This window comes from Leucoraja erinacea, chromosome 6, assembly GCF_028641065.1.
Source record: "Leucoraja erinacea ecotype New England chromosome 6, Leri_hhj_1, whole genome shotgun sequence".
Taxonomy (NCBI): Eukaryota; Metazoa; Chordata; class Chondrichthyes; order Rajiformes; family Rajidae; genus Leucoraja; species Leucoraja erinaceus.
The window spans coordinates 5,777,575-5,802,910 of record NC_073382.1 but is presented as its reverse complement, the minus strand read 5'-3'; positions in this window follow the sequence as shown (position 1 = coordinate 5,802,910).

Genomic DNA, 25,336 nt, shown 5'->3' with positions numbered 1-25,336 from the left:
TGAAGGTAGGGATGAACTGAACATGCTATCTGCATCACTATGTACAGATTAAACTCCATCCCTGCTTGTAGGTTATCTTGTTTATGCTCACAAACATTAATAGTAAAAAGTGCTGGAATTGAACTAAACCATAATGCTGGAATTAAAATAAACCAATAACCAAACCATTGACTCTGAAATCCCACTGCAGATTAAGCATTTAAAGGTATTCAGCAGAGCAGAAAATTCCCAATGGATCGGGGATCTATAAAAATGCTCCAATGATTTTGCTGATCGAGTAACTGTAAAACAGAGTTTAGTGCAATTCGGGGAAATGATTTAAAATGAATAACAAAGTTTGCTTTTAAATTAAGCAATCGCTGCTTCTGTTGGTTGAAGGTACAAGATCAAAGAAAAATCACCAGCCGTCACTAATCAGATCCGCAGACCATGATACCTGGCTCCATTGGAATCATGTGTTGTCTTTCTGCTGACTGGATAGCACGCAACAAAAGCTTTGCACTGCACCTCGGCACATGTGACAATAAACTAAACTGAAACTGGCCATGAATCTTGGGAACAGATGAGTAGAGAGAGGCTGCAGGACCAGTGCAGGACACTGAGCTGCAGAGACTGGGAGCACTAAAAAACAAACTCATTAGAAACATAGAAACATAGACAATAGGTGCAGGAGTAAGCCATTCGGCCCTTCGAACCTGCACCGCCATTCAATATGATCATCCAACTCAGTATCCTGTACCTGCCTTCTCTATATACCCCCAGATCCCTTTAGCTACAAGGGCCACGTCTAACTCTCTTAAATATAGCCAATGAACTGGCCTCAACTACCTTCTGTGGCAGAGGGTTCCAGAGATTCACCACTACCTGTGTGAAAAATGTTTTTCTCATCTCGGTCCTAAAGGATTTCCCCTTTATCCTTAAACTGTGACCCCTTGTCCTGGACTTCCCCAACATAGGGAACAATCTTCCTGCATCTAACCTGTCCAACACCTTAAGAATTTTGTAACTTTCTATAAGATCCCCTCTCAATCTTCTAAATTCTAGCGAGTACAAGCCAAGTCTATCCAGTCTTTCTTCATATGAAAGTCCTGGTGAACCTTCCCTGTACTCCCTCTATGGCAAGAATGTCTTTCCTCAGATTTGGAGACCAAACCTGTACGCAATACTCCAGGTGTGGTCTCACCAAGGCTGGCTGGCTCCATCCAGGAGGCAGAGTTGGATTCATGGGATGGTGGTCTTGGAGGGGAGGATGCTCCTCAAACTGTGGAGCATGTTGGACAATACAGCTCACCCCTCCGTGACACACTGGTCAACCTGAGGAGCACCTTCAGCAACAGACTGGTTCCACCAAGTTGCAGCACAGAACGCCACAGGAGATCCTTCTTCCCTGTGGCTATCAAACTGTACAACTCCTCCCCCTTCTGTCGTGGGGTAGACCGAGACTGACTCCCGTTACCCGACCTCCAATCTTTGCACATCCCCAATCCTTTCCACTTGTCACTTTAATTTCATGTTTCATGTATTTTGTGTTTTTATGACTGTTTGCAGATCAATTTCCCTCCTGGGATAAATAAAGTTCTATCATATCGTATTAGCATTAGTTGTTGAGCACAAAGCACCTTTACATATGGAGGGATTACACACAAACAGATCAATGACTTCACGGGGAGGCTGATAAATGGCAGAGCAGGGCAGCACAGTTTATGTTCTACAAGCAGAATTAGGCCATTTGGCCCATCATGTCCACACCGCCATTCTATCATGGCTGATCTATCTTTCCCTCGCAACCCCATTCTCCTGCCTCCTCCCCATAAACCCCTAACATCCTTAGTAATGCAGCAGTTAGTGCTATTGCAGCACAGCTTTAGTGACCCAGGTTCAATCTTGATCTGGGGTGCTGTTGCTGTGGGGTTTGCATGTTCATCTTGGTGACTTTTTGGAGATTTTTTTTCTCCTCAGCTGCTCTGCCTTCCTTTTAGTTTTAGAGATACAGCGTTGAAACTAGCCCTTCTGCCCATCGAGCCCATGCCGGCCAATGATCACCCATACACTAATTCTATCTTACACGCTAGGGACAATCTTACAGAAGCTAATCAACCAACCAACCAACCAACCAACCGGCACATCTTTGACATGTTGGAGGAAAATGGAACACCTAGAGAAAACCCACACAGTCACATGTAGAACATACAAACTCCATACAGACACCACCTATAGTCTGGATCGAAACCAGGTCTCTGTTTCCCTAACAAACTAATACAGCAAACTTACTGCTTTGACTGATTATACTTTAGACTTTCCTTTAGACTTTAGACTCCACTCATGCACCATCATGGATTAGTTTTCAGACAGTGGTTTGTACTAGTGTCATGATTATTGTTTAACTTCACTGCCTTGTGCAATTTATGTATAATGTGTGCTTTTGTGTGTTTATTGAGTCTAAGTGCCAATGATGCTGCTGCAAACTTGATTTTCACTGTACCTGGACTATGGTGGATTGAATACTTTACTGCCGCAGCATGTGACAACTCACAGTGAACTTCTTCACTTGCATACGCAAAGTTACAAAGTATCCACGCTAGATGCACCCTTGTTCTCCCCAACTCCCCCCCCCCCCCCCCCCCCCCCCCCCCTCACTGTGGTTCCCCACGCTGGGACCTCCATTGTTTCTGGTGGCGTGTGTCCTATGAATCCCACTTGGCCCGTCTTCATCCGATGGCGGCTTCAACAACTACCGACTCCAACCAGTGTCCTCACCGACTGCCGCACCGACCTCCTCCATGATCGCTACCTGACCTGATCCAGGCTCCGTCAGCTGCCGCCTACACTCGCGAAGCTCGTCGGCCCACGAGGATCGGGCACTGACCCACGGGGCTTCAGCACCGGCTCCGACCCACGGGGCTCCACCTCCCGGCTTCTCGGCGGCCTCCTGCGTGGCGTCTTACCAATACCCTACCGTACTCGTGCATGTGACGATCAAACTCGACTTGACTTAGTTTAGTTTAGAGATACAGCGCGGAAACAGGCCCTTCGGCCCACCGAGTCCGCATCGACCTGAGATCCCCACTCATTAATGCTGCTGACACTATGGACAATTGACATTTATACCTACAAGCCAACTAGCCTACAAACCCTGTACGTCTTTGGAGTGTGGGAGGAATCCGGAGAAAACCCATAGAGGGAACGTACAAACTCCGTACAGGCAGCACCCGTAGTCGGGATCGAACCCGGGTCTCCAGCGCTCCAAGTGCAGTAAGGCAGCAACTCGACTTGACTAGGAAAGACAAACAGACTGTGCAGATCAAGAAGCGAACTGATCAGACATTGGGAAATATCAATCAGGCTATGATACATTAAGAGGGTATAGGGGGTTTGCACGTAAGGTCACTGGGTCATAGGGCTTGACGCACGGAGCCGCTCAATCCATCTGGAGGACATCCGTCACTTCCGGTATATGTTATTAATGCAAGAAACGTGTACTTTCCTACCTGTTAAAAACCGCCAAAATGTTGAATTTTTGCGCTGAAAAAAATTGTGTAAGTCGGGGTAAGTGTGAGAGACATGTACCCAACTTTAGAATTCCAAACGTGAAGCGAAATGAAGGTATAGAGATGCGAGAGCTGAAGGGACAAAAACAGCTAACGTGCTTGGTGAACATTAGCCGTGCAGATATCGGAATTGAATCTATTGAGAATTATCGCGTTTGCTCACTGCATTGCATCAACAGTAAGGATTGTGTTTTTTCTTGATTCCTTTGGTATCTAAAAAAATTCAGGTGATAAATCTGGCTGTAAATTTTGCTTCAGAGGCGTTTGCTTTTTGTATGTAAAAACCCACTGGGCGATTTTAAAATTTTACAGCCAGATTTATCACTTCTGAAACTTTTTAGATGCCAAAGGAATCAAGAAAAAACACAAATAATGCCTTAGTTGATGAAATGCAGTGAGCAAACGGCCAATGTTCGCCAAGCACTCTGGCTGTTGTTGTCCCTTCAGCTCTCGTTTCTATCTACCGTCATTTCTCCTCACTTTTGGAATTCTGAAGTAGGCTAAATGTCTCACACGCTTATCCCGATTTCCATAATTATTTACAGCACAAAAATTGACAATTTTGGCGGGTTTTAACGGGCCCGCTACGCTGGAAACAATGGTCAGTGCCCACCTGCAGTTCATCGCATGTACTCCACTTGGAGTAGCGTAGCAACAGTACGGGTCATGGGTCGTGACTCGACTGCCGTGAAACTTCCCTATACGTAGGAACCACACATGGTAAATAAGATGGCTGAATGGGAAAGATGAACAGGCACAGGAGATGGTGATATGGTGGCAATAATGGAGACTATCATAGAATTCCTAGCAGCAGCATAGTAACTATTGATGGAGAGAAGTGGGTGAAGATGCTTTTAATAGTTTCAATCAAATGGACATTTATATGATTAGAGAAAGGAAATATGTTGATGATTGATTGGAACTAAAGAACAACAAAGAGCTATTATCTTGTTGGATTTGTATGTAGTTTGTTAGTTTAGTTTAGAGACACAGTACGGAAGCAGGCCTTTCAGCCCATCGAGTCCATGTCGACCAGCGATCAGCCTGTACACTAACTCTATCCTACACATTAGGGACAATTTAGGGCTCTTAAAGATAGCGAAGTCAGGGGATATGGGGAGAAGGTCGGAACGGGGTACTGATTGTAGATGATCAGCCCTGATCACATTGAATGGCGGTGCTGGCTCGAAGGGCCAAATGGCCTACTCCTGCACCTATTGTTTATTGTCTATTTTCAGTTCTTACTGAAGCCAATTAATCTACAAACCTGTACGTCTTTGGAGTGCGGGAGGAAACACTCCATACAAACTCCTTACAGACAGCACCCATAGTCGGGATCGAACCAGGGTTTCTGGTGCTGTAAGGCAGCAACTCTACCCCTTCGTCACCCTGCCTCCCTTTTTGTACTTTTAGACAATCCTAAAGGTAAACGAAAAGCAAACTTTCAGGTACACTGAAAGATCAAATAATCTTAGTTCAGTTTCCATAATGTTGCTCTTTTATTAAACATCGCTCTTATTAAGTCCCTTGGGATATCATGTAACGTTGAGGGTGTTATATAATTGCAAATTACCATGGTGGGAGTGAGGTGGCAGGATTAATTATTCTAATATAGAGTAATATATACGGGTAATATAAGAACTCACAGAGCAAAACGAATGAGAATTCTTGAACTGTGTACAAGACGAATTGTTCGATTAGTGCATTTCAAGCAAGCTCCAATGATGAAGTTAATTCCATGGATTTAAATGTACAAATTGAGCACGATCCACTGAGGAGGTTTTATAATCAGAGGGTAACTCCTGCAGCCTTGGGTAAAACCAGGCTCAAGCTGGCAGTGGGAAAACTATTAAAGATATTAATCAGGGACAGAAATAATGGGCACCTGAAAAAATAAGGTTAATAAATGGATATGAAATGGATATGAATCTAGCTTAGTGGGAGGAAAATAAACAAAGGCTTTATTTCAAGCTGATGGCATCAGGAAAGTACTTACAATCTATTTAATACATATTATAGGCTAAATGAACGAAACTCATTATATTGTCTTGGTTACATCAGTTCAGTTCAGTTTAGTTTATTGTCACGTGTACTGAGGTACATAGAAACATAGAAAATAGGTGCAAGAGTAGAGGCCATTCGGCCCTTTGAGCCTGCACCGTCATTCAATATGATCATGGCTGATCATCCAACTCAGTATCCTGTACCTGCCTTCTCTCCATACCCCCTGATCCCTTTAGCCACAAGGGCCACATCTAACTCCCTCTTAAATATAGCCAATAAACTGGCCTCAACTACCTTCTGTGGCAGAGAATTCCAGAGATTCACCACTCTCTGTGTGAAAAATGTTTTCCTCATCTCGGTCCTAAATGATTTCCACCTTATCCTTAAACTGTGACCCCCTTATCCTGGACTTCCCCAACATTGGGAACAATCTTCCTGCATCTAGCCTGTCCAACCACTTACAGCACAGTGAAAAGCTTTTTGTTGCCCGCTCACCAGCCAGCAGAAAGACAAAGCATGATTACAATCGAGCCATTTACAGTGTATAGATGCACTGCATCTATACGTTTAATGCAAGGTAAAGCCAGCAAAGGAATAACGTTTAGTGCAAGGTAAAGCCAGCAAAGTCCGATCAAGGATAGTCCGAGGTTCACTAATGAGGTAGATAGTAGTTCAGCACGGCTCTCTGGTTGTGGTAGGATGATTCAGTTGCCTGATAACAGCTGGGAAGAAACTGTCCCTGAATCTGGAGGTGTGAGTTTTCACACTTCTATACCTTTTGCCTTTTTCACACCTCTATACCTTTTACCTTCTTCATAAGACAGTCCTGACATCCCAGGAATCAGTCTGGTGAATCGTCTCTGCACTCCCTCTATGGCAATAATGTCCTTCCTCAGATTTGGAGACCAAAACTGTACGCAATACTCCAGGTGTGGTCTCACCAAGACCCTGTACAACTGCAGTAGAACCTCCCTGCACCTATACTCAAATCCTTTTGCAATGAAAGCTAACATGCCATTTGCTTTCTTTACTGCCTGCTACACCTGCATGCCTACCTTCAATGACTGGTGTACCATGACACCCAGGTCTCGCTGCATCTCCCACTTTCCCAATTGGCCACCATTTAGATAATAGTCTGCTTTCACGTTTTTGCCACCAAAATGGATAACCTCACATTTATCCACATTATACTGCATCTGCCAAACATTTGCCCACTCACCCAGCCTATCCAAGTCACCTTGCAGTCTCCTAGCATCCTCCTCACAGCTAAGACTGCCCCCCAACTTAGTGTCATCTGCAAACTTGGAGATATTGCCTTCAATTCCCTCATCCAGATCATTAATATATATTGTAAATAGCTGGGGTCCCAGCACTGAGCCTTGCAGTACCCCACTAGTCACTGCCTGCCATTGTGAAAAGGACCCGTTTACTCCTACTCTTTGCTTCCTGTTTGCCAGTCAGTTCTCTATCCACATCAATACTGAACCCCCAATGCCGTGTGCTTTAAGTTTGTATACTAATCTCTTATGTGGGACCTTGTCGAAAGCCTTCTGGAAGTCCAGATACACCACATCCACTGGTTCTCCCCTATCCACGCTACTAGTTACATCTTCGAAAAATTCTATAAGATTTGTCAGACATGATTTACCTTTCGTAAATCCATGCTGACTTTGTCCAATGATTTCACCACTTTCCAAATGTGCTGCTATCCCATCTTTAATAACTGACTCTAGCAGTTTCCCCACTACCGATGTTAGACTAACTGGTCTGTAATTCATCCATTTTCTCTCTCCCTCCCTTCTTAAAAAGTGGGGTTATGTTTGCTACCCGCCAATCTTCAGGAACTACTCCAGAATATAAAGAGTTTTGAAAGATTATTACTAATGCATCCACTATTTCTGGAGCTACTTCCTTAAGTACTCTGGGATGCAGCCTATCTGGCCCTGGGGATTTATCGGCCTTTAATCCATTCAATTTACCCAACACCACTTCCCGGCTAACCTGGATTTCACTCAATTCCACCAACTCCTTTGACCCGCGGTCCCCTGCTATTTCCGGCAAATTATTTATGTCTTCCTTAGTGAAGACGGAACCAAAGTAGTTATTCAATTGGTCCGCCATATCCTTGTTCCCCATGATCAACTGACCTGTTTCTGACTGCAAGGGACCTACATTTGTTTTCACTAATCTCTTTCTTTTCACATATCTATAAAAACTTTTGCAGTCAGTTTTTATGTTCCCTGCCAGTTTTCTTTCATAATCTATTTTACCTTTCCTAATTAAGCCCTTTGTCCTCCTCTACTGGTCTTTGAATTTCTCCCAGTCCTCCGGTATGCTGCTTTTTCTGGCTAATTTGTACGCATCATCCTTCGCTTTGATACTATCCCTGATTTCCCTTGTTATCCATGGATGTACTACCTTCCCTGATGTATTCTTTTGCCAAACTGGGATGAACAATTTTTGTAGTTCATCCATGCAGCCTTTAAACGTCTTCCATTGCATATCCACCGTCAACCCTTTTAGAATTAATTGCCAGTCAATCTTGGCCAATTCACGTCTCATACCCTCAAAGTTATCTTTCTTTAAGTTCAGAACCATTGTTTCTGAATTAACAATGTCACTCTCCATCCTAATGAAGAACTCAACCATATTATGGTCCCTCTTGCCCAAGGGGGCACGTACAACAAGATTGCTAACTAACCCTTCCTCATTACTCAATACCCAGTCTAAAATAGCCTGCTCTCTCGTTGGTTCCTCTACATGTTGATTTAGATAATTATCCCGCATACATTCCAAGAAATCCTCTTCCTCAGCACCCCTGCCAATTTGATTCACCCAATCTATATGTAGATTGAAGTCACCCATTATAACTGTTTTGCCTTTGTCGCACACATTTCTAATTTCCTGTTTGATACCATCTCGAACTTCAATACTACTGTTAGGTGGCCTGTACACAACACCCACCAGCGTTTTCTGCCCCTTAATGTTTCGCAGCTCTACCCATGCCGATTCCACATCCTCCAAACTAATGTCCTTCCTTTCCATTGCATTAATCTCCTCTCTAATCAGTAACGCTACCCCACCTCCTTTTCCTTTCTCTCTATCCCTCCTGAATATTGAATATCCCTGGATGTTCAGCTCCCAGCCTTGGTCACCCTGGAGCCATGTCTCCGTGATCCCAACTATATCATAGTCATTAATAGCTATCTGCACATTCAACTCATCCACCTTATTACGAATGCTCCTTGCATTGAGACACAAAGCCTTCAGGCTTGTTTTTACAACACTCTTACACCTTATACAATTATGTTGAAAAGTGGCCCTTTTTGATTTTTGCCCGGGTTTTGTCTGCCTGCCACTTTTACTTTTCACCTTGCTACCTATTGCTTCTACCCTCATTTTACACCCCTCGGTCTCTACGCTCACACATTTAAGAAACCCTTTCCATTTAACTCCATCCTCCACTATCCCATTCGACACCCCACCCCCCTTATTCAGTTTAAAGCAACCCGTGTAGCAGTGGCAAACCTGCCTGCCAGAATGCTGGTCCCACACCTGTTAAGATGCAATCCGTCCCTTTTGTACAGTTCCCCCTTACCCCAAAACAGATCCCAGTGATCTAAGAATCTAAATCCCTGCCCCGTGCACCAGTTCCTCAGCCACACGTTCAGGTCCCGTATCTCCCTGTTCCTGCTCTCGCCAGCACAGGGAACTGGAAGCAAACCGGAGATAACAACCCTGGAGGTCCTGCTTTTCAACATTTTTCCGAGCTCTCTAAAGTCACGCTGCAGAATATTCATCCCCTTCTTTCCAACATCGTTTGTGCCGACATGCACTACCACTTCCGGATGTTCACCTTCGCCCTTGAGGATTTTCTGCACTCTGTCCGTGACATCCTGGATCCTGGCACTGGGAAGGCAGCACACCATCCTCGCATCCCGTCTGTTGCCGCAGAAACCCCTGTCCGAACCTCTCACAATGGAGTCTCCCACTACAATGGCCTTACCTGACTGACCTCTTTGGTTTCGGCTCAACAGCCCTATTCGCATCACAGGCCAGTCCGCCGCTCACGTCTTCTGTCCCAACAGCTTCTAAGCGGATGAACCTGTTTACAAGAGGTACATCACCCGGGGACGTTGGCATTCCATGCTTCCCTCCCTTTCTCACTGTCTCCCACCTTCTCTCTTCCAGTACCTTAGGTGTAACAATCGTACTGTAGGACTTGTCGAAGAACGACTCCGTTTCTCGTACGAACCGGAGGTCATCCACTTGCTTCTCCAGTTCCCCAACACAGCCCTTCAGGAGCTCTACCTGGATGCACTTTTTGCATTTGTAGCAGCCAGAGGCACCAGCGGTGTCCTTGACCTCCCACATACTGCAAGCATCGCACTGAATCAGCTTGCCTGACATCTCCTTCTTTCGTCTCTACCTCTCAAGCGTATTGCGTGGTCTCCTCGCCGAAGACTCTCGAATCCAAAGACTTCCCTCACAGGGCACTCCCTCCTTCACTTTCACGAGTGGTGAATCTCTACTCTCTCCAAGAAGGTAGAGGCCAGTATTGCGTGAGGGGGTCTCCATCGCCGAAGTGAAGGCAGGTACTCGAGGCTCAAGCCAAAGACTCACACTTCCCTCACAGGGCACTTCCCTCACAAGGCCGCTCACTCACTCACAGAGTGGTGAATCTCTGGAACTCTCTGCCACAGAAGGTAGAGGCCAGTTCATTGGCTATATTTAAGAGGGGGTTAGATGTGGGCCATTGTGGCTATCAGGGGGTATGGAGTGAAGGCAGGTACAGGATACTGAGTTGGATGATCAGCCATGATCATATTGAATGGCGGTGCAGGCTCGAAGGGCCGAATGGCCTACTCCTGCACCTATTTTCTATGTTAATGTTTCGACCTCATTGGAGACCCTTGTACTGTCTTTAATCGGACTTTCCTGCACTAAACATTATTCATGTTTTTCCCTTTATCATGTATCATTATTTTCTATGTTTCTATGTTTCAGACAAGGGTCTCGACCTGAAACGTCACCCATTCTTTCTCTCCAGAGAAGCTGCCTGTCCCGCTGAGTTACTCCAGCTCTTTGTATTCCTCATCATACTTGTGCATATGACAATAAACTCAAAGTGACTTGATCTGAATTTAACCGGAGTCACAAGCTTTGTGGAAGCAGCATCAACTATTGCATCTCATCCTTAGCTGCTTTGGCCAACATTTGACTCCAGCCCCACGCCAATATGTTTGGCACTTTACCAAAATGGGACAAGGTGTCTCAATGAATAGGGGCAAAGAACTGGCCTTGACTTTAGTCTTTAGTCTTTTGTCATAGCGTAGTTAATCTGTGGAACTCATTTCCACAGAGGGCTGTGGAGGCCAAACCAGTGGGAATATTTAAGGCAGATAGGCAAATTCTTGATTAGGACGGGTGTCAAGGGTTATGGGGTGAAGGCAGGAAAATAGGATTAGGAGGCAGAGATCCGCCAATGGCGGAATAGACAGGATGGGCCGAATGGCTTAATTCTACTCCTATAACTTGTGAACTTGTGACGGTGTAGTAAGGAACTGCAAATGCTGGTTTACACCGAAGATAGACACAAAATGCCAGAGTAACTGAAGCAGCATCTCTGGAGAAAAGGAATAAGGGACAATAAACAGTTTTTACCCCACTGCTATAAAAGCACTAAATGTAGCCGCCAAGGAACGCAGGGGCGAGACATGCTAAGGGACTGTCGTACACTGTGAAATTGACAGAAGGATGGAGGGTTGGGTGTTTTTGCATGCTATTTTCGTGATATTTATTTTAGTTGTTTATCTTTTAATATTTTATCTTGTATGTATCGTTAGCTTTTAGAAATGTTTGAATGGTGCACTGACTGGCTGACATTTTTAAATTTTGTTGTACATGGTTCATGTTACAATGACAATAAAGAAACTATTCTACTATTCATTTCATGTTGAGACCCCTTTTTTTCAGACTGAGAGTCAGGGGAGAGGGGAACTAGAGGTATGAAAAGGTACAGCATGAATTAGAGTCGGCACCGATGCCACAGGAAAAGTGGAAACCCACAACGGTCCATTGTTGGCTGTGGTAGAGGTGATATCGAAGGGGTACGAACAAGTGGAACTTGCAGGATGACTAGTGTGGGGGAGGGACGGAGAGAGAGGGATTGCAATGGTTACTTGAAGTTAGAGATAACAATAGTCATATCACTGGGCTGTGAGCTGACCAAGCAAAATATGAGGGGCTGTTCCTCTAATTTGTGTGTGGCCTCACGCTGCCATAGAAACATAGAAACATAGAAATTAGGTGCAGGAGTAGGCCATTCGGCCCTTCGAGCCTGCACCGCCATTCAATATATGATCATGGCTGATCATCCAACTCAGTATCCCGTACCTGCCTTCTCTCCATACCCCCTGATCCCCTTAGCCACAAGGGCCACATCTAACTCCCTCTTAAATATAGCCAATGAACTGGCCTCAACTACCCTCTGTGGCAGAGAGTTCCAGAGATTCACCACTCTCTGTGTGAAAAAAGTTCTTCTCATCTCGGTTTTAAAGGATTTCCCCCTTATCCTTAAGCTGCGACCCCTTGTCCTGGACTTCCCCAACATCGGGAACAATCTTCCTGCATCTAGCCTGTCCAACCCCTTAAGAATTTTGTAAGTTTCTATAAGATCCCCTCAATCCCAGACAATTGAGGATTCCCAGAACAGAAAGGTCAGCATGGGAAACGGGAAGGGGAGTTGAAGTGTTTGGCAGGCGACTGTGGTGTAGCTGTGCTGCACGTGAATTGAAAACACAGGGACCTTCTGCAAAACCTCAGCCGCTCACCAAATGTGACTGCTGTGTCGCTCGGCAGGCTCTCCTGTCAGAGCTCCCACCCTGCGGAATAAATAGCAAGAGCCTCAGACAAACCTCTGCCTTCCTGCACCACTGGACTCCACAAAGAATTAATGCTGTCTCCCCGGTAGCCGTGTAGATCAGCGGAGGCAATGTGACAGCCTGCATGAACACAGAGGACTTCAAAGAGAAGTGGCTCCACGAGCAGGAACAGGCCAGCGTGAAACGCGGTCATTGCATCCCGGTATATAGATGGCATTCTTTACCTCACAGCATGCCGGTCTACTTTGAAGGTAAAAGCAGAAGATAGACACAAAAAGCTGGATTAACTCAATGGGACAGGCGGCATCTTTAGAGAGAAGGTATACGTACGGGTCACGAGAGACCAGGCCTGGCCTCTCCAGCTCAGTCTAATGAACTATCGCTGGTCATAGAAACATAGAAACATAGAAAATAGGTGCGGGAGTAGGCCATTCGGCTCTTCGAGCCTGCACCACCATTCAATATGATCATGGCTGATCATCCAACTCAGTATCCTGTACCTGCCTTCTCTCCATACCCCCCGATCCCTTTAGCCACAAGGGCCACATCTAATATTTTAGGCTAATATGCAATTTCTTAATGTATCTTTGTAATTCTTTGTACTGTTTGATGTGTATATGGACCTGTGTCTGAAATAAAGCTTTAATAATAATAATAATAATAATAATAACTCACTCTTAAATATAGCCAATGAACTGGCCTCAACTACCTTCTGTGGCAGAGAATTCCAGAGATTCACCACTCTCTGTGTGAAAAATGTTTTTCTCATCTCGGTCCTAAAGGATTTCCCCCTTATCCTTAAACTGTGACCCCCTTGTCCTGGACTTCCCCAACATCGGGAACAATCTTCCTGCATCTAGCCTGTCCAACCCCAATTAAGAATTGTGTAAGTTTCATTAAGATCCCCCCTCAATCTTCTAAATTCTAGCGAGTACAAGCCGAGTCTATCCAGTCTTTCTTCATATGAAAGTCCTGACATCCCAGGAATCAGTCTGGTGAACCTTCTCTGTACTCCCTCTATGGCAAGAATGTATTTGTCCTGCCTGCTACATCTAAAGAATGAGGCAGCTGTTGTAACACAGAAAACACAAGAGACACATTGCTCACTGCGAGACAATGAGATAATGAGCAACTAATTTTTTTTAGTTATTCCGTTTCTCTAGGTTTAGCTTAGAGACAGGGCATGGAAACAGACCCTGCGGCCCATCGATTCCTCGCCGAGCGTTTACACGAAATCTCTCCGACACACCAGGGGCCAATTTACAGAAACCAATTAAACTACAAACCTGTACATCGTTGGGATGTGGGAGGAAATCGGGATACCCGGAGGAAACCCACGCAGTCACAGGGAGAGCATACAAACTAAGCTCAGACAGCACCCAAGGTCAGGATCAACCCGGCTCCCTGGCGGTGTGAGACAGCAACTCTACCGCTGCACCATGGTGCTGCCACTGTCTCTCTCTCCTCAGGCACTAACTTATATCCACCGCTTGGTTTAGCAGTCAGTAATGCTGATTTAACGATGAGTGCCGGTCGGGCACAGACCACAATCCAATCTAAAGATGAGTCCTGACCCAAAACGCCACCTAATCATGTTTTCCATGGATGTTGACTGACCCGCTGAATTACTCCAGCATTTGTATCTTTCCTTGGTAAACCAGCATCTGGAGTTCCTTCTTTTCACAGTCTATGTAAAGGACATCCGTTGGCGCTGTTGCTGGCTGCCTCCGCCTTCAGTCCGGTATTTTTTGGGTTTTTTGTTATGTTTGAAGTGTGTTTTTTGTGGGGTTTTTTAATGTCTTTTATGGGGGAAGTGGGTACGGTGAGGGGGATACCGTCCTTCAGTCACTTCCTGGAGAGGACGAGACTATTATTCGATCCGCGTCCTCGCCCCCCCCCCCCCCCCCCCCCCAGCGGCCCTACCTACTGGATTGGCGTGGCCTTTCCTGCCGGGATCGACCGGAGCTCCAGCAGCAGCGGCATTTCGTTGTCTCTGTACTGTACACTGACAATGACAATTACAATTGAATCTGAATCTGAATCTGAGCGGGGCAGCACTGGAAACATCACGGGGCGGGCGATGCCTTACCGGGGATCGCTGTTTGAAGCCCCGTGGTGCTGGGCCTGCTGCACCGACATCGCGGAACTGTGGCTCGCGGAGCTCCCAACGCGGGCGGCGCTGGTCAACATCGCGGAGTCCTGCGACTCCGCCCTGCTCGGCCTGTGGACTTCGGGAGCCGCGGACTCCGGTGGGAGGTGGCTGATCTGGAGGTCTGGGCCGCTGAGGATGTTCTCCGTCGAGGTTTCAGCGTCGGCGTTCCATCATCCCAGCGAGAACATCGGGCCGCCCATGGTGGAGACTGCGGGTGCTCAGGAGCCCCGCCCACGGGTGAACATCTGGGAAGAGTGGCGGGGAGGCTGGCTGGACTATGGTACCTTCCTCAACTTTGGTGCCACTGTGGGGTTGCGTTGTGTCGTGGACTTCTGTGTTTGTGCCTTTTAAAAAAATACATGTTTTACTTATTTATTATTTATTTTATGTTACTTGATTGTAAGGAAAATCCATTTTGTTGTCTCTTATGAGATAATGAAAATAAATCGAATACAATCAATCAAACAATACAATCAATATATAGTATGGTGACAGCACAGTAGTGCTTACATTGACAGAGACCTAGGTTTGATCCTGACCACGACTGCTGTCTGTACGGATTTCTGCACATTCACCCATGATTTCCATGGGTTTTCTCCAGGTGCCCCGGGGTCTACCCACACTCCAAAGGCATGCAGGTTTGTAGTTTGATAGACATGGTAACATTGTAAATTGGCCCTAGCGTTTTGGATAGTGTAGGTGTGCGGGGATTGCTGGTCGGCACAGACTCGGTGAGCTGAAGGGCCTGTTTATGCACAGTATTTCTAAACTAAACTAAAACCTCTGCTTTTCTATAATGCTGCCCTTGGGATCTTTTACAACCTCTTGAGAGGACAAGCCTTGCTCATACAATTCAACTTAAAAGGAACACCTCTGATTGTGAAGAATTCCTTCAATGCTGCAATACAGCACTGTGTAGGATAGTGTTAGTGTGCAGGGATCGCTGGTCGGTGCGGACTTAGTGGGCCGAAGGTGTGTCTCTAAACTAAACTTATCTAAACTGCAACATCATCCGAAGTTCATGTAGCTAAGCCTCATAGTGTGTCCCTGGAGATTTTCACCTGAGGTAGGTAACCATAAAGTCTCTGGAAATTGACAAATAAAAGACAAATTAAACCTATCTTATTTTCTTCCTACTCATTGAAATTCGAGAAACCTTGCTGGTACCTACTCTAACTCTGGCCTCTGCTTTATTTATCATCTAATGCAGGTTTTATGAGCTTTATCAACAGCCCGGTGATGGTGTTTATAGCTTGTCAACGTTAACTACTCAAAAGTTATTAATTTTATTATCCCATTATACTGACACCAACCCGGCTTTGCGGATTGAACTCAATTATAAAACCATCTGTTCTAACTTTTAATCTCGGAGCATGTCAGGTAAGCAAAATGTCAAAAATGTAATAAGGAACCACATGAGAAATGTGCTGACACACCTATAGTACAGCAGGAGTAGAAAATAGTTGCAGTAGGCCATTCGGCCCTTTGAGCCAGCACCGACCTTCAATATGTTCATGGCTGACCATGCAAAATCAGTACCCCGTTCTTGCTTTCTCTTAATTCCTTTAGCCCTAAGCGCTATATCTAACATCCAGTGAATTGGCCTCCACTGCCTTCTTTTGCAGAGAATTCCACTCATTCGAAGCTCTCTGGGTGGAAATGTTTTTCCTCACCTCACCTACTCCTTATACTTAAATTGTGATCTTTGGTTCTAGACTCCCCGAACATCGAGAGCATTATTCCTGCATCTAGCCTGCATCCAATCCCTTAAGAATTTTATATGTTTCTATAAGATCACCTCTCGTCCGTCTAAATCCCTGTGAATATAAGCCAAATCGATCCATTATTTTATCATATGTCAGTCCCGCCATCCTGGAAATTATCCCGGTGGACATACGCTGCACTCCCTCAATAGAACGAATGTGCTTCCTCAAATTAGACCAAAACTGCACACAATACTCCAAGGCGTGGTTTCTGCAGGGCCCTGGACATCTGCGGTAGGACCTCCTTGCTCCTATACTCAAATCCTCTCTTTATTTTGCCTGGAGATGTGCCATAATTAATTAATCCTAAGATTTATCTCATTTACCACCATAACTTCCTTTTCACCTCTTTTCACCTCCGATTTGGATTTTTCTGGGAGTGATTTTGAAGTCTGATCCATCTGAAAAATGGTTGATATTAACAGAGTGCTGGAGGATGGAAATGTGTCCACCGAGCTTTCTCCAACAGTAAATCGATCTCTGCAGTGCACAGCTTCAGGTCAGGTTTAGTATATGCATAAGTGCAGTGAGGTACAAGTGCAATGGGAAAAGCCTGCTTTTGGTGCAGATCAGTTCGAGTACCTGCTGGTTGCAGAAATGTAGCTGATCCTGAACCCGACGGTGCGGGGCATTAGGCTTCTACACCTCTTGCCAGCCACAGGCAGCTTCTGAATGCCACAGAATTACAGCGCAGTGCAATATTACATTAATATAATTTTAGATATACTATTACCATGTGGCTTATAGTTTAGTTTATAGTTTAAAGATATAGCCCGGAAATAGGCCCTTCTGACCACCGAGCCTGCACTGGCCAACAATAGTACTACACACACACCTACGAACAAACAAACACACACATATATGTCCCCAGTAGGTGTAGGATGGTATTAATGTGTGGGGATCGCTGGTCGGCACCGACCCGGTGGGCCGAAGGGCCTGTTTCCGCGCTGTATCTCTAAACTCTAAACACTAGAGATAATTTTACAATTTTACTGACGGTGAATTTGACTAACCTGTTGGGCTGTGGCATGTTGTAAGAAATCGGAGCCCCACATGGTCATGGGGAGAAGGTACAAACTCCATGCAGACAAGCACCCCTAATTTAACACCATGTTCGGGAGTTTGCAAAGGAATACCCTGGAAAACAGAACAAATAAACTTGTTACGGAAGATAATTAAAGAGTTAAGAGTATTTAATTGTCATATGAGCTGACATTGGAATTATGAAATTCTTACTTGAAGCAGCATAAACGGCCTGTGAACATAATATACAAAGATAATATGCAATAAACCAAACATCAATAAACGAATAACCATGACACAAGTGCAAAAAAGCCCAAAGTCCTTACTCCAACCAAACTCAGTGCATAGTTGATAGTTGATATTAGTTTTGTGTAGAACTTGAACCTCTTATAGAGGTGTATAAAATCATGAGACGAATAGATCGGGTAGATGCACAGAGTCTCTTGCCCAGAGCAGGTGAATCGAGGACCAGAGGACTCAGGTTTAGGGTGAATGGAAAAAGATTTAATAGGAATCTGAGGGGTAACATTTTTACACAAAGGATGGTGGGTGTATGGATCAAGCAGCCAGAGGAGGTAGTTGAGGTACTATCCAAACATTTAAGAATTGTGACCTTAACTTTAGGTGCTGTCTGTACGGAGTTTGCATGTTCTCCCGGTGACCTGCGTAGGTTTGCTTCGAGATCCTCGGTTTCCTCGCATACTCCAAAGACGTACAGGTTTGTAGGTTAACTGGCTTGTTATGAATGTAAGTTGCCCCTTATTGTGTGTAGGAGAGTGTTACTGTGCAGGTCGGTGCGGACTCGATGGGCCGAAGGGCCTGTTTCTGTGCTGAACCAAACTAATGAGAGAGTAGTCCAGATAAGGACTATCCCTCGATATGCTCGACATGCTCAGGGTTTATGTAATCATGTTCTGCTAATTTATCAAGAAGATCTTCACACAATTTTTGACATGAATCTCACAGGCACAATCTCACGTTCCAGTCTCATTAAAAAAAACCTGGACAGATTGCTATGCAGATGGAGGTTGCCAACCCATCTGACCTTCAATGTCTGCAGTACCCAGGAGGCACATTGCATCTGGACACACGCCCCTTATACCGTGTGCACGTGTGCACATTAGGTCTATCATTCGGAGTCGTTCCCCCATCACCAAAGCACTGACTTGTACTTCTGAAATTCCCCTCTGCGTCCACTCCTGCCTCAGCCCTGCTGCCAGGGAAACATCTACCCGTGCCTTTCATCACCTCAAGATTTAATTAGCCCAATTCTCTCCTCTCCATGCGCCGTTCTGTTAGTTGGAGTCACCGAGTCACAGCAGGCAAACCTCTCGTTCCACCAGCCTGCACCAACCATCATCAGCCTATTTACACCAATCCTTTAGCCAGAGGCCGGTGAACCTGTGGAATTATTTTTGCCACTGCAGGCCGTGGAGGTTTTTTTTTAACTCGTAAACCAGCATCTGCAGTTCCTTGTCGCTGCCATTTTTTTTACCCATTGTAAATTTCACTCCTGACCCTGTCTTCGATGATGCCACCATATCACTAATTTCATTCTTATGTCAGGGATCAGATATTATATTTCAAGTTTTATATCGTTAACATTCTGATTTATGGAGCACGTTCTTGTAGACCTTGCCCACCTGTTTCTCCGAGGATCTCCTGTTGTCCACCCCAGCTCTTCTGAAAGGCAGAAAATGTTGCAAAGGGTCAAATAAATGAAATAAATTGACGGACGACAGACACAAAATGCTGGAGTAACTCAGCGGGACAGGCAGCATCTCTGGAGTGAAGGAATGGGTGACGTTTCGGGTCGAGATCCTTCCTCAGACAGTATGAAGAAGGGTCTCAACATTTCGGGTTGAGTCTGAACAAGGGTCTAGACCCGAAATGTCACCTATTCCTTCTCTCCAGAGATGTCGCCTGTCCCGCTGAGTTACTCCAGCATTTTGTGACTGCCTTCGATTTAAAACCAGCATCTGGAGTTCCTTCCGACTATAATAATCCGACCTCAGTGGATGTATCCTGCAGAGTTTCAAATCCATGGGAATCCCAACTCGGGGCTGGTCGAACCTTCCGCGACATTGGAACTTCCCGACTAGCCTCTCCCGAGATTACAAGCCCGCAGGTTGGAGCGATCCCAGGGAAGAGATCGGCTCCGATGTTAAGTCCGTCCACGTCTCATCAAAACTGCACACCTGGAGTATTGTGTGCAGTTTTGGTCTCCAAATTTGAGGAAGGGCATTCTTGCTATTGAGGGAGTGCAGCATAGATTCACGAGGTTGATTCCTGGGATGGCGGGACTGTCATATGTTGATAGAATGGAGCGGCTGGGCTTGTATACACTGGAATTTAGAAGGATGAGGGGAGATCTTATTGAAAATTATAAAAATAGTAAGGGATTGGACATGTTCACGATGTTGGGGGAGTCCAGAACCAGGGGCCACAGTTTAAGAATAAGTGGTAGGCCATTTAGAACGGAGATGAGGACAAACTTTTTCACCCAGAGTGTTGTGAATCTGTGGAATTCTCTGCCTCTGAAGGCAGTGGAGGCCGATTCTCCAGATGCTTTCAAGAGGGAGTTAGATGGGGAGAAGTCGGGAACGGGGTACCGAATGTGGATGATCAGCCATGATCACAGTGCATGGCGGTGCTCGCTCGAAGGGCCGAATGGCCTACTCCTGTTGTCTATCGCCTATTGTCTGTCTTAAAAGACATCACATCAGTGTCCACCATTCCCAAATCTCCCCCTTGGAATTGAAAGAGAATTTATTGATCAGGAATCGGTAACCATGACACCAATTATCCCATTTAGAAAGATAAACTTGGAAGCAAGACTCCATTCCAGAACCAAAACACAGTGAATCAGTGAGGTTCACAAAACATACATTGCTCACCAGCGTTCATGATTTATGAATTGTGCTGGCAATATCCCCACTGTTTTATTTGCAATAAACTTCTGCCAACCGAACCTTTATGTTGTTTCTCGTCCCTGTTTTTTTCCTGGAAAGAAAGTTCGTGCCTGCAAGTATACATCCGGAAATTATCCTGCATGATGTTTCTATCAAATACTCACTTGAAACTTTCACCCACTGCATGACCATAAACCCATGCATGTGACAATAGTGTCGATATCCTAAGCCTCCATTCCATGTTGCACACTAATATTCACGGGTATTTAATAATTACTAGACTAAGTGGGACCAGTTGTGTTCCTGTCACTCGGGAGACCTGGTCCCCCAATGCAACCCGTTCCCCAATGTAATATTCCACCACTCACCCATTCCCCAATGCAATGTTCCACCACTCACGCATAGCCCCCAACTGCGCAGGGGCGGCTCATTTCCCCTCATTCCCCAGCACCCCTCTTCAACCTCCCTCATCTTTCCTCCTTCCCTCCCTCAGCCCTCCCTAGCCTCTCCCTCCCTATCCGTTCCCCTACACTCAGTCACACTCCCTCCTTCCATAACTCCTCTGCTTCTATCCCTCTATCCCCCACTCCTCACCTCCCCCTATCCCCCCCACTATTCCTCCTGACCTCCCCCACTGCTCTCCCCTCCTATTCCCCCCCCCCCCCTCCTCCACTCCCCTCCTCCTCATCTCCCTCTATTCACCCTCCTATCCCACTCTACTCACCTCCCTCACTTTCCCCCTCTCCCTCCCTACCCCTTCCTCTCCCCCTCAATCTCCTCACCTCCCCAGGATCTTTCCCCACTCCTCATCCCCCCCTCACCTCTCCCTCCTTGTCCTTTCCCCTACCCTCAGTCACCACCTTCCTCCCACCATCCCTCCCTCCATAAAAAGCAGCATCTGCAGTTCCTTCCTCCACAGGTCATTCATTGTTAACTGTTTAGATCCCGTTGACTTCACGATTGGACCAGTTTGCATTGTGTGTGTGTGTGTGTGTGTGTGTGTGAGTTACTGAAACTCCGCGCAAACTGCTCAGCTACCCTGCAACCTGAGTCTCCCTCCCTCACTCCCTCTCCCCACTCCGGCTCAGCCACTACTCGATCCATCTCCGTCCAGTCTGACCGCCCGCTGCTGCCACTCGGCCCATCCCCGCCCTGCCCACCCCCCTGCCAGCTCGCTGCCGCCGCTGGGCCACAGAGGGGGATGGAGTGAGAGTTCGTCACAGTGGGCACCATGAGTTTCGATGAGCTGGTGGAGAAGATCTCCTCCGAGAAGGCCGTGAGGGTGAGTTACCGCAATGGCAGCGGAGGAGGAGACAGACCAGGGAGAATGGGAAGATATGACCTCCATTGCCACAGCGGGCAGGTGGGGAAGAGGGGTGAGTGATGGGGGAGAGAGAGACAGGGCCGAGGCCACCAGAGATGATAGACAAGTTACTGTGTGGATGGGAGAGAGTAGTTTGCGAATGAGGCGGGACAGGCCAGTGGGGCAGGAAGGGGCGTCGCCATCCCGGCCGTGGCATTGACTGACAGGAGAAATGACCAATCTGCGTGGCGCTGACTGAGGGAATCTGCACACGCGCGTTTTTAAGATTTTTAAACCTCAATAACTTTTACAATATGCCACCGATCAGAACGAAACTTGTTGCACTTGCTGCACGGGGGAACGGTGAATAACCTGGCGAAAAATCATAGCGCTATCGCATACCGTTTATGTGCAAATAGAAAATCTCCGCAAACCGGAATCAGTGTTTTAGTTTTGTATAGATGTCGGTGGTCGGTTTTAAAAAAAATGTTAATGTTATCCTTAAGTTCATATGTTCGTAAGTGATAGGAGCAGATTTAGGCCATTCAGCCCATCAGGTCTACTCCTTCATTCAATCATGGCTGATCTATCTTTTCCTTTCAACCCTATTGACCTGCCTTCTCCTCATAACCCCCGACACCTGTACTAATCAACTGATTCTCAGTCTGAAGAAGGGTCTCGACCCGAAACGTCACCTATTCCTTTTCTCCAGAGATGCTGCCTGACCCACTGAGTCACTCCAGCTTTTTGCATCTACCTCCGGTATAAACCAGCATCTGCAGTTCCCTCCTACACAAGAATCTATCAATCTCTGCATTAAAAATATTAATTGACTTGACCTCCACAGCCCTCTGTGGCAATGAATTTCACCGATTCACCACCCTCCGACTAAAGAAATTCCTCCTCGCCTTCCAAAAGGTATGTGTCCTTTTATTCTGAGGCTGTGGCCTCTGGTTCTAGACTCTCCCACGGGTGGAAATATCCTCTCCACATCCACGCTATCCACTGTTCACAACCTAGCCTTGGTTGTAATAAACACCTGGATTTTATAAGGTGATTAGTAATGGATTTACACATATTCCCCAAGGAACATTTCATTAATTAACTCAACTGCTAATGGACAAAACTAACCAAAAATAAGTAAATCAATAATTATGCTACATTCATATGGGTGATACACATGAGGGGATATTGGGGTTAAAGTTTAATGTGTTGCACTATGGACATATATGTAACATGTAGGGTGGAAATGTGGAATAATAAATAAACAAAGTACAAGTCTTCGCAGTTCATACAATGTCCCTATACGTAATATCAGAACTCATCCATGAGGTGACAAAGTGTAAAGACCTTCAAGGGGGGCAAGTGGGTGAGTGGGAGTTGGCCAAGCAGTCAAGTAAGAAAATTATCATAATTGATTGAACCATATTATCATTAACTCAAATCGAGTGTGAGCCGAAGGACAAAAATAGTACTAAATCAATAACAATTCAATCTTCAGGTACACAGAAATGCTGGGGAAACTCAGCGGGTGCAGCAGCATCTATGGAGCGAAGAAGATAGGCAATGTTGCCTATCTCCTTCGCTCCATAGATGCTGCTGCACCCGATGAGTTTCTCCAGCATTTTTGTGTACCTTCGATTTTCCAGCATCTGCAATTCCTTCTTAAACAACCTTTCTTCAGACGAAAAGTCCCGACCTGAAATGTTGCCTGTCCATGAGTTCCAGAGATGCTGCCTGAGCCACTGAGTTACTCCAGCACTTTATGCTTTTTTTTTTTTTGTAAACCAGCATCTGCAGTTCCTTGCGTCTAGGTCGTATACCGAGTTTGTTGTAAATCGATTAAAACTGACATACAGCAAAGTACCGTGATATCTTTGAATTAGGTGTCGGTGGGAACGTTGCTCATTCTAGTGATGCTTTGCACAAGCTAATTCAGTGTGTGTTTGCTGTGAAATCTCAGATGCAGGAAAAAAACACCACCTCCATGCTGGTAATATTTATTTATTGATTGCCTCCAAATTCCCCTTGAAAGTGGCTCACTCTTCACGATACATGAATAAAGCAAACAGCTGTCAAAACTCAATCACGTGGATGATAACAACATTAGGATGGCTCATAAATATTTCAAACATGAACTGCCATTAAAATACACTGCCAAATTTTTACCTTGATTCAAGCATGGAATCTGCGTGCAACCACAGAAGCATTTTAATGACATGCGCTGGCAACTCCTAGATGTTTACTTTGTGTGTGTGTGTGTGTGTGATTATTCAATTTAATTGAAAACTTGATAGCATCTGCCAATTGGAAAGGAAAGTTGATTCACCTTCCATGAAAAGTAACGATAACAATCTCTGCTATAAGGGAAGAGCTAGGGAGTCATTACATAGAATGATATCTCGAGACTTCGTCTCCTCTGACTCTCAGTCTGAAGAAGGGTCTCGACCCAAAACATCACCCATTCCTTCTCTCCAGAGACGCTGCCTGTCCCACTCAGTTACTCCTGCATTTTGTGGCAATCTTAGGAACAAGAACAGGCTATTGTGCTTCTCAGGCCCATTTCACTCGACAGTTTAAACATGGCTGGCTTGAACTCAGGTCTGTGATGAGGAAGGGAAGACACAAAATGCTGGAGTAACTCAGCGGGTCAGGCAGCATCCCTGGAGAACATGGATAGGTGACGTTTCTGAGTCAGGACCCTTGACGCACTGAGTTACTCCAGCATTTTGTATCTTTCCTTGGTAAACCAGCACCTGCAGTTCCTTGTTCTGCAACACGCTTCGCTGTGCCTCTGTGATTCCTCCTGTTTCCACACAATTTCTATTTCCCTAACCACCATCTTCTTTGATCTGCCGTTGGAAACCTGAACGGAAACCTCTGGAGACTTTGCGCCCCACCCAAGGTTTCCGTGGTGCGGTTCCCTGGACTCTGTGATGAGGAAATTGGGCTCGGCATACCCCGCTGCTTGTAGGACATGGGTGCCAATTTTCCGGGTGAAGTACACACACATTTTGACATGCAATTTGTACTAGCCGCTATATTGGATGGAACAGTTGTTGATTTGAGTTTTGTTTATTGTCACATGTACCGAGGTACAGTCAAAAGCTTTTGTTGCATGCTAACCAGTCAGTGTAAAGACTATATTTGATTACAGCCAAGCCGTCCCCAATGTGCAGGTGCATGGTGAAGGGAATAACATGAATAATGTTTCGTGCAAGATAATGTCCAGTAAAGTCCGACCAAAGATAGTCCGTGAGTAGCTCATTCAACTCTGGCACACACCTGAGTACACACAACATGCAGTTTTTGATAAATATAATGTTAGGATATTGAAGGAGGCTATTCAGCCAATCAGACCAATGCCATCCCGGGAATTAACCTTGTAAACCTATGCTGCACTCCCTCAATAGCAAGAATGTCCTTCCTCAAATTAGGGGACCAAAACTGAACACAATACTCCAGGTGTGGTCTCACTAGGGCCCTGTACAACTGCGGAAGGACCTCTTTGCTCCTATACTTAACTCCTCTTGTTATGAAGGCCAACGTGCCATTCGCTTTCTTCACTGCCTGCTGTACCTGCATACTTACTTTAATTGACTGATGAACAAGGACCCCCAGATCCCGTTGTACTTCCCCTTTTCCTAACTTGACACCATTTAGATAATAATCTGCCTTCTTGTTTTTCCTGCCAGTAACCTCAAATGTATCCACATTAAACTGCATCTGCCATGCATCTGCCCACTC